The sequence below is a fragment of the Megalobrama amblycephala genome, linkage group LG9 (assembly GCF_018812025.1).
Source record: "Megalobrama amblycephala isolate DHTTF-2021 linkage group LG9, ASM1881202v1, whole genome shotgun sequence".
Taxonomy (NCBI): Eukaryota; Metazoa; Chordata; class Actinopteri; order Cypriniformes; family Xenocyprididae; genus Megalobrama; species Megalobrama amblycephala.
This window is the reverse complement of record NC_063052.1, coordinates 41,621,383-41,631,431: the sequence shown is the minus strand read 5'-3', so window position 1 is coordinate 41,631,431 and position 10,049 is coordinate 41,621,383. Positions and strand designations below refer to the sequence as shown.

General features: G+C 39.3%; 1 long non-coding RNA gene across 1 annotated transcript; it reads right to left on the bottom strand.

The window, feature by feature from the left end:
• Positions 1-8,845: 8,845 nt before the first annotated feature.
• On the bottom strand, positions 8,846-9,853 carry LOC125275964. The gene is made up of 4 exons (XR_007186557.1): positions 9,801-9,853; positions 9,426-9,518; positions 9,111-9,197; positions 8,846-8,948 (listed from the first exon to the last, which is right to left on the bottom strand). It is a non-coding gene; the product is annotated as an uncharacterized LOC125275964 (long non-coding RNA).
• Positions 9,854-10,049: the final 196 nt, after the last annotated feature.

Sequence of the window (10,049 nt, the reverse complement as noted above, 5' to 3'; positions counted from 1 at the left end):
AATGCATCATGACATTCAGCAGTCCAATGGAACCCAACATTTTTCTCTGTCAATCTATGGACAGGGACTGCATGGTGAGCAAAGTTCTTAATGAATTTCCTATAGTAGGAGCACAATCCTAAGAATGCCCTCACTTCCGTAGGTGAGCATGGAATAGGCCAGTCCTGAACACTCTGAACATTTCTTGGATCAGGTTGAATGCCGTCTTTAGATACAATGTGACCCAAGAACTGAACCTCACTCTTAGCAAGCGAGCATTTGGAGGGATTGAGCTTTAACCCACAGGATTTGATTCTGGAAAAAAATTCCTCCAAATGCTGAAGGTGATCCTTAAAAGTCTTACTGAAAATTAAGACATCATCCAAATACACCAAGCAAGTTTTCCAAGGCAGCCCACGAAGTACCATCTCCATTAACCTTTGGAAAGTTGCTGGAGCATTTGTCAGACCCATGGGCATAACTTTAAAATGGTACAGCCCACTACCTGTGGTGAAAGCAGTTTTCTCACGATCCTCTTTTGCCAGCTCCACTTGCCAATAGCCATGTTGCAGGTCTATCGTGGAGAACCAAGCAGATCCTGATAATGCATCTAATGCATCGTCGACTCTTGGAAGGGGATGAGAGTCTTTTATGGTTACCACATTTAGTTTTCTGTAATCCAGGCAGAATCGCCACGTGTCATCCCGTTTACGCACTAAAACTACGGGCGCTGCCCAGGGGCTATAACTCTCTTCAATGACATCTGCTTTTAAGAGTTTTGTCACTTGTTGCTGTATTTCTTGTCTTTGGTCAGGTGTCACATGATAGGGCCTTTGTTTGATTGGCATGGCCTCCCCTGTCCAAATTCTATGCTTAATTATTCCAGTCCTACCTCTGTCATCAGAGTTCTTACTGAAAATATCTGAGTACTTAGTTAGCAGCTCTGTTAAGGATTCAACTTGAGATGTAGACAGGTTAGAATTATCAATGGATACGGGTGGGGCTGTGTTACAGGGATCAGACAGGACATTACAACATTCTCCCTCCAAAACTGTTGTGTCATTAGAAGAAAGAAAGTAAAACTCACCAAGATGTTGACCTGCATGGAGTTCGATGTCTTCTTCTGTGGTGTTCAGAACTTGTACTACAGTAAGGCCATTTTGGACCTCACTGAGGGTGTGTGCAATGGCCACATTACTAGCTGGGTTGGGCTCCAGGATACCCGTGTAGTCAGTTGGCACAGGAGATACAGCCGTCGCTCCTGCCACACACGCTGTGATAATTGTTTCACTCCATGCCGGTAATTTGGTAGATGTAAGCACAGAAACATTACAACAAGCTGCAGCTTTATGTCCTGTCGGGAGCAGAGGGAGCTCAACATTCCATAAAGACAATTTCTGATTTTCGACATCAAGGACAGCATGTAGGAAGTGTTTTTGTAGGAAGTCCCACCCAAGGATGACTGGATGGTGTGCACCTCTAACCACCTGGAAATCATGATGCAGCAACTCTTTACCAAGTCTCATACCAAGAACTAAGACACCTAAAGTGTCCAGACATTGCCCAGTGACAGAACGTGCAAGTACCATGGAAGTTTTCATAGGCCGTTTTTTTAACATTGGATGAGAATGTCGAAAATCTTCCCCCACAATGGAGATAGTAGAGCCTGTGTCCAACAGAGCAGAAACCTCCACCCCTTCCACAATTGCCAAAACATTTGCTGACACCTTGTTAGGGGGTTGTGTGTGCTCCTCATTTGTATTAAATGCTGTAAAATCAGTGTGGGGCCGGGAGGTTGAAGCTGATGTTTGCCCATCAACATCAGCTAACGGAAGTTTCCCTGTTGTTTGAATGACTGCTGGCTGTCAGGGGACCTAAAACGCACACTGCGTCGGCTCTAAGGGCTGCCATCTCTTCTCCACTGCCAGACAGGACTAGGGCTGCGGGACTGTCTGTAGTCATCAGTATGATACCTACGGTCTTGAGAGCGAGGGGCACCTCCTGGAGGATAATAGGGCCCAGCTCTGTCATCTCCCCACACGTTATCGCTGTCACGTGGCATTGTGTGCTGCCAGTCATGCAACACTTCAACATCCTTGTGCTGTCTATTAGGTGTACAGGTATTATCAGGTTGATATCGTGAACTGTGGTATGTTGGAGAAGGGCTATGGGCCGTCCTGGGCTGCTCTTTAAGTAAAGAAATTCTGTTCCTTTCCCAGAACTCTAAACATTCTGTAAGATGAGCATTTTTGTCTTGTAACTGGCGCACATCATTTTTCAGCTCCTTCACGGTCAATGTTAACTGTTCCACTGCCTCAAGTAATTTCTCATCAGTGTGATCGGAATGCACCATAGCCACTTGATTTTGGGTTTGGGGCACTGGAGTTGAACCCCCATGAAGTTGCATAGCTGCACGGGCCCTTTCACAGCGGCATGCAACAAGAAGAGCCTCGTCAATATTCACAGCTCCTTGTTCATGAATCTTCGCTTGCAAAACTGGATCTAAGCCAGCCACAAAACGTCTGAATTTTTCACCCTCCTGGGCAGTACGATCATAATCAGGAAAAGCCTCCAGGATGAGATGAGTAATATCAGCACTATAAACTTCTAAACTTTCACCAATCTTGCGGGGGCAAGCATTCACATGAGTTTGGAAGAACGGTAATGAATGTTGAAGCCCAAAGACATGCCTTAGTTTGTCTTTCACTGCATTGTAGTTAGCCTTTACAGAGGTAGGAAGACTGTCCCAGTACAAAAAAGCAGCATCTGAGAGCCATGTTGGCAACACTGAAGCTAACATGTTCACAAAGTCTGTACCTTGTGGTGGTACAGACCCACCTGGAGAATGATTCAGTGCCATCACCTTTAAAAGCTGCTGGAAGCTCGATATGCAGATTGCCCGCGGCAGTGAGTGCAAGAGGCAGCGTCCTATTTGCATTGCCGCTAGCGCCAGGCGGATCAGCCGCAGCGTCAGCAAACGCAGCACCATCATCATTCTCAGACATCCTGGTAGTTTGTCTGTTTAGCTCACCCTTGCGTCGTGCTGCGTTGCGTTGTTTAGTTTAGTTCTTGCGCAATAGTTCTTTTACACAGCCGGTGACAATAAGAGTGAAATGTCCCAAATGGCATCACTATCGCGTGCCGAAAAAGTTCATAAAACTCCACATAAAGCGCCACAAATGCAAAATAATGACCCAGCTGCCACCAAATGTAAAGTTGGGTTCGTAAACTTTGCGTGACACACACTCAAAAGAATAAAATAAATCACCGGAGAGAAGCAGCTCATGAACAGTCGTCTGTTTTACTCACTCACATGCTCAGCGCTGAGAAAAAACAACACCAACTTGTAATTCAGCCAATCAGGAAACACAAAGATAAACACTGAATAAATTGTTGGCTGCGTCCGGCTCAATGAGTAGGTACTTAATTTCAATAAGTACTTACTTAACGAGCGCCAAAAGAGTAGGTACTTAACAGCCAAATCTCGTTGAGTATGAATGAGATCCGAGAATAATCCGCCATGTTGACGTTATCATGTGACCTACGACGTTATCGCAAGCGCAACAACTTAAAAGATATGAGTGACAGGTTTAATTCATCTATCTGTAAATATCTTGATATTGATCAAATTGCTTATTTTGTGGTCTTGTTGAAGACACAGCTGCCAGTAATTTTGTAATTGTAGTACAATTAATATATATTTGGGTTAATTTAAAGTTCTTATATTTTTAACTACTAATGTGATTTATTTTTTGTTACAAAAACCCAAATTCGCGTGAATATATTGTTAATTTCTTTATTTTATATGCAAGAATGTCCATCCACAAGCAAAAGTGGCATAAATCTAATTTGTTTTCCACTTTTTCTTGTTGAATTAGCTCTAGTTTCACCCCTCAGGCTTATAAATTATAAACAAATAAATAACGTTTATGCATTATGATGTATTCAAAATATTTAATCTTGTCATCATGCTTTATGTCTGTGTATATAATCTCAAACTATGATTTATACAAACCCATATTTGTTTGTTTTTTGTCATTATTATTGTTCATTGTTAAAGATACACCATGGTATTTTCCCTGATCTTGTATGTAATTATAGGTCCTGCAATAAAAATAAAGATATGAGTGACAGGTGCACTAACACCTCACAGCACCAGTAACTCAACCCTACCTAGAGCGGTTTTCCTCAGTGTTAGCAATGTCTGAAGCCAAAGAAGACATCAACAGCTGCTCGAAGATCTCACCTTTGGAGAAGACTGATTTTACACTCAAAAAATGTAAGTATAAACTACTTAAAATTAAGATTACTCCAGAATGAATTGCTCTGCTAGCACATCCCAACACTTACACACAATAGTATTGATAAATGCTGACCAAAACTTAATTATAATTACTTTTCATTTGACTTCTTTAGTAAAACAAGCAAAATGCAATGTTTTGCCACATGACACAGCTGTGCATGAACACACACTAGACAAATACAGCTGATGTGAATACATCTCCATTTACAGTCAATTCATGCATTAATTCATTGCTTAATAAAGTATATAAATTGACTGATAATAGCATAATTAATAAATAAGTAAAGGATTAATAAAAGTAATAATGACAAATAAATGCATATACAAGTCAACAACACACAAAACAAAGCTTTATTCAAATGTATTGATCTAACAATCATGTATTTACAGTCCTGTTGTCATCTCAACACAGCTCTGCCAATTCTGCAGCTTTATTCTGATCAAGCAGTTGATGAACACCTTCATCATCATGTCCCTCACTGCTGCTCTTCTCAATGGAGACGTCGTTGATCCAGAGGATGAGGAAGATGATGATGATGATGGACCCCTGAACCCCTCAACCTTGAAGCAGGAGTGGGAGAAGATGTGCGGGACAATCTGGATGCTGCAAACATTCATGTGCTCTCCATCAGCAGATTAAAACATTTTACAATTCATTCATGTCAGCATTCTGTTTCTTGCCATATTTCATTTCATATTTTTACAATTACTTGCTAATTTTTGTCGTAGCTTCATTACATTTGTGGTGTGGTGGGCTAAACCACTGAGCTGGTCAGCAGAAGGTTGCTGGTTCGATCTCTGCAGCGTCACCTCCAGTGTGTCCTTGATCGAGTCACTTGGAAGGAGGAGTGATGGAGGGTCTCATCCATGACACTGTACCATTTCCAGGATCTGCTGTGGCTCTCCATCCTCAGTGCTCACACCAGTCTGAGGACATTCACATCCTACAATAATGCACAAATATAATACAAAAGCAGTCATTTTAACAGTGTCATTTGATTTCTGTATTAGAAGTAACAAAATGATCTTACTTTATATTTTGTTTCAGGCTTTCCTCTTTGTTTCTAACAAATCCCGCCGTCACCTTTTCTTGCAGGTCCTGCTCCACAAAAGCTCTGCAGCAAACATATACAGACATCAAGAACCAGAAAAGTGCTGTAATAACTCTGTTTAAATTACAATAATTAAAATAAACTAGACTTTAGATTTAAATAGACTTTGTATTCATTTCTGTAGTATCCTCACTCAAAGCCTTTGATGGCAATCATGGCATCATTCCTCTACCGGATAAACACACGTGTGATCGTCCCTGTAACATCAGACAAGATTCAAGTTTCCTCTGAGATTTATGTGCTCAAATCTACATTCACATGTTGATGATGTGTTAACTCACTTCTTATCCAATACAAATGTTCCTTAATTTACCAACAGTACTAACGGACAAATAAAATAGATTAAACTTATGTGTAGTTACTGTAGATTTATTTATTTACATTATTTTCATTCATGTAATGTAAGCAGTGTTGACAACAGTGAATAATAGCACACACACATCACTCATAATACATAATCCATCACTCATAAGTCATAATACTTAAAGATGTTCCTGTCAAGGTTAAATAAACATTTAATAAGCATCTTTAAGATGTATATGGTTTAGGATATGTAAATCAACTATGGAGAATTAAGTTATGTGTGTTTATAAGAGATCTCCTGTTATCTATACATAAACAATCGTGTTTTACAGTAAAATCACAACTATAGTGTCCAGCATCTTTACACATTCAGCAGTTTACTCTACAGTAGTTCAACAAATGTGTTTTTGGTTTTCAATACTCACATTTGACAGCATCCGCGCCGCTTTTCTCCTAAGTGTTTGATTATGACGTATCCTCTCCCGTGGCCTCCTGGGATAGAAAAGTATCCAGCGAGGAACACTTCAGAATCTGGGCGGAAGTAGTAGGCCATCCGGGAACTCCTCGACTACTCATTAATGATTACTGAGGTTTCTGACATACTTAATTGCTCGCCTACTGCTTTTTCCCTATTATAAAGAAGGTAAGGCGGTTTCAGACGCACTTTAAGTAGGCGCACGTCCGAATCTCGCGAGAATTATTACGTCACCTAGGTAATTTTCGCCTACTCTTTTTGCTTCGGACATACTTAATTGCTCGCCTACTGCTTTTCCCCTACTAAATAGTAGAGAAGTAGGCGGTTTCGCCAAGCTTTTTGAACAAGAACACAGATTCCAGACTTTAACCCACGATCTCCCATTAATACAATTATATATATTTAACCTTACACTTATGATATTAAACAAAGTCCCAGCTTTCAAACTGTGTAGTTATTAAAGAAATTCAAACAATAAAAAACATTTTGTGGCTCTTTAATATGTCGTGAGAGATTGCTGTAGTGCCTCAGCTCAAGATCGTTAACCGATTCTACTAGTCATTTATAGCGTCAAATAAACATGAATGAACATGAGAATGAATGTTGTTTCAAACGCATAGAGACATCAATATACACAATTTTTCAAGTTTAACTCCACTGAGGTTAATCTAACTACTGGCTGCTTTGTCGGACAAAATGGCGGATGCGGCGTTCTGATTGTTTAGATCGCTTGTCAATCAAACTCCCAGCGAAGGGTCAATTAATGACAGAATTTTCATTTTTGGGTGAACTAACCCTTTTAACCTGACTGACGTCACTGCCTCTGCTGCTAATCCTGTCTACCCCCAGCGTTTAAAAGCATGACAGGATGAATGCAAAGCACAGCAGGAAGTCTTGGCACTTCTGTTCATTTGCGACTGTGTTACTTGTTAATCTGCTCTTTTGCTCAGTGTCATAAATTTGTACAGTTTAGATTTTTTTATTATTAGTTAGGTTAGATGGTGAACTTGAGTTAGTTTGGGTTTGTTTTTGTTGCCTTAATGCTCATTTTCTCGCCACTTCTACTTCCCCTTGGTCTCCAAACAAATCAGTCACCGTGACAGTACTGCAAACAGAGGTGAGCTGATGCAATAGAAAGCTCCAGATTGACAGCTTCTGCTGCTTGGGAGCTTCAAGTGTCTGTAATTTTACTCAGAAATCCAGCCACACAGATCTAAAGCCAACATCAAAATAAAACAATATTACAAATCATATCCTCTGACTAAAACAGATAAAGTCGGACGGCATGATTTTTCATTTCTGTCTATAATGGCGGAAAAAGAATGTGGTTCTGGTTCATGTCCATGTAGTGCAGGTTGTGGAAGCAGAATTTCAGCGTCCTCTGCTGGTTGATGGTGGCTCATGAAATAAGATGAAGATGGCAACAACCAAGGGCATTCAAGTGTTGATGCATGATGCTTTTTTCCTTTTTTGCTGACTTGGCAGATCCACAAACAGATATTATCCACTTTCTCAGACTCACTGCTGCCATCTTATGCCAGCATCTTTGCATGGTGCTTCAGTGGACTAGAACTTCATTCTGATTACATTTAATAAATAAATAAATAAATAAATAAAAGTCATATAATCAAATGAAACATATGTAGTTAAATATTTTTATTTTGAAATATATAATCTGGCCAGCAGTATCTAAACCAGTCAAAACCTTGTCAACACATCTGAGAACCAGCATCAGATCCTCACAATGAAAGAGAGGCTCTCAGGTCAGATTTCATCAGGGTTGATTTCAGCAAAATGACAGAAAGCACCAGAAAAGGGGTAAGGTCGGGTCTTCACTATTAGCATTCAGTCAACAACTTAAGGAATTGAGCACTGGCAATTATACTAGAAAGAGAAGAGGGAAAGGTGCAAGGATTAATAATGGGACACAGAATGGCAGAAGCATTTAGAACCGAATTTACTCCTTGCCTTGAGAGAGATTAATCAGACAGCAGAAAACCCAGAGTATTAACAAAGTCCCTTTAAGACAAGTCATTTCACTCAGCGGCCATCTTTGAAACGCCTCTCGGGCATCCTGGGCATCCATGCAGCTCCTATCTCTTTGAATGGGGAAACATCAAATTCTCCAAAGCTGTTTGATTTAAAGCTTTCGATTAAATTTCATATTTGAAATCACCAATGAAATCTGACAACAACTGTCTCATTTTTTTTTTTTCCAAACGCTCGAATCATGACAAAAAACTGTATTTTTTTAGGCTAGATCAAGCTAATGCGCATGCGCAGACCTAAATGCGCGTCTTTTGTGCGTCATTTCTGAGGCGCGCGTCTGACTGTTTCTATAGAAACCAGTGCGCTGCAGTGACGCGATGACTTTACCAGTCGGCGATTGGCTCTTATTTTGAAGGCGGGACTTATTCCGCCATATTGTGCGTTACACTTTCTCCCATTCAAAACAATACGAATGACATGTCTTGTGTTATTCTATAGTCTTTGGTATTAACCAGGACAGTATTTTTGGCAGAAAAAGTCTTCAGCATCAGTTTGCCGAGAGTTCTGAAAGAACAACATGGATATGTTAGCTATTTAAATTTCTAGATTTTAAGCTATTTTGATATTTTATAGTATATTTTCATAACTAATTTTGGAATTAAATATTTCAGAACTTTTGAAATGAAGCATAAGTTCTTACTCAGTGGAAGCACTGATCCTTTCCTCCAGACCATCAACCATTTTTACATATTTGTCCAAGACCATTTGTGTGAAACTACTAAAGGTTCTTTATAACCATGAAGAAAACAAAATAATGTTTAGTTTGTTAATTTACAGCATAATTGTAATAGTAATACAATAATAATACAATTTTCAGACATTTCTAAAACACACATGTAGCCGACATGTGCAGCTGCCAATTTTTTTTAACTGAAGATTCTTTCCTTACTTTCGTGCTCCATCAAGCTTCTGTTGAGTTAATTTTCCACTGTCAGTTAATTCTTTAATGAAAATGCTCCTCACTTCATCCCAGTGCCTATGAAATGTGAGGTAAAAATTTGTTTGACGATTTAACGATCTCTCTTTATTATCGCATAGACTGAGGTTAAATGTTCACAGGTGTTGTAAAATCCTCAATGTTGGGAGATTTAAAAACAAAGAAAAAAATTACAACTTGCTGCAGTGTCATAACGTTGTCTGGAAATGTATTAGCATTCAGGATGTTCATTCAGGTTGTTTGAACACAAAAATATTCACGCTTTACCTTGCTGATTGTTCAAGTCCATCATTATTGATATTTCTGTTGATCTCTATGAGAACTCTGTCCCAGATGTCAAAGCATGTTGCTTTAATTTTGCTGTTGCGAACATCAAGAGTAAAAGTTGCTGTGATCAGTTTTATATTAGAACAAATGGCTACACTTTATTTCGATGGTCCACTTTAGACATTCTATCAACTATAAGTAACTTTGCTACTACATTCAACTAACTCTCATTAGAGTAGCAGTAGACTGTTAGGTGGGCCATCGAAATAATGATTTCAAACAAATTGTTCATAAATTGTTTTGGATTCTTAGAGGAACCAAGTAAACAGTTAAGCATATACATACAAACAAACATCAGGGCTTTACATATCTTACCGTAAATGTCACAGTGGATCCTCATATTACACATCTGATGTCATTTGGTTTTTCTTGTTTATGGAGACATGCAAAATTTCATTGCTAAAAATATTTCATAATTCACTAAGCACACTCCTGGAAGACAACAGAAGAGGATTGAATTTATGATCAAATGATAATGATGAATCATCAATAAATTGGAAGAGGGTATACTGTCTTATCTTCATAATGGCCCTGTGAAATAAAAGAACAGACTGAATGGACATA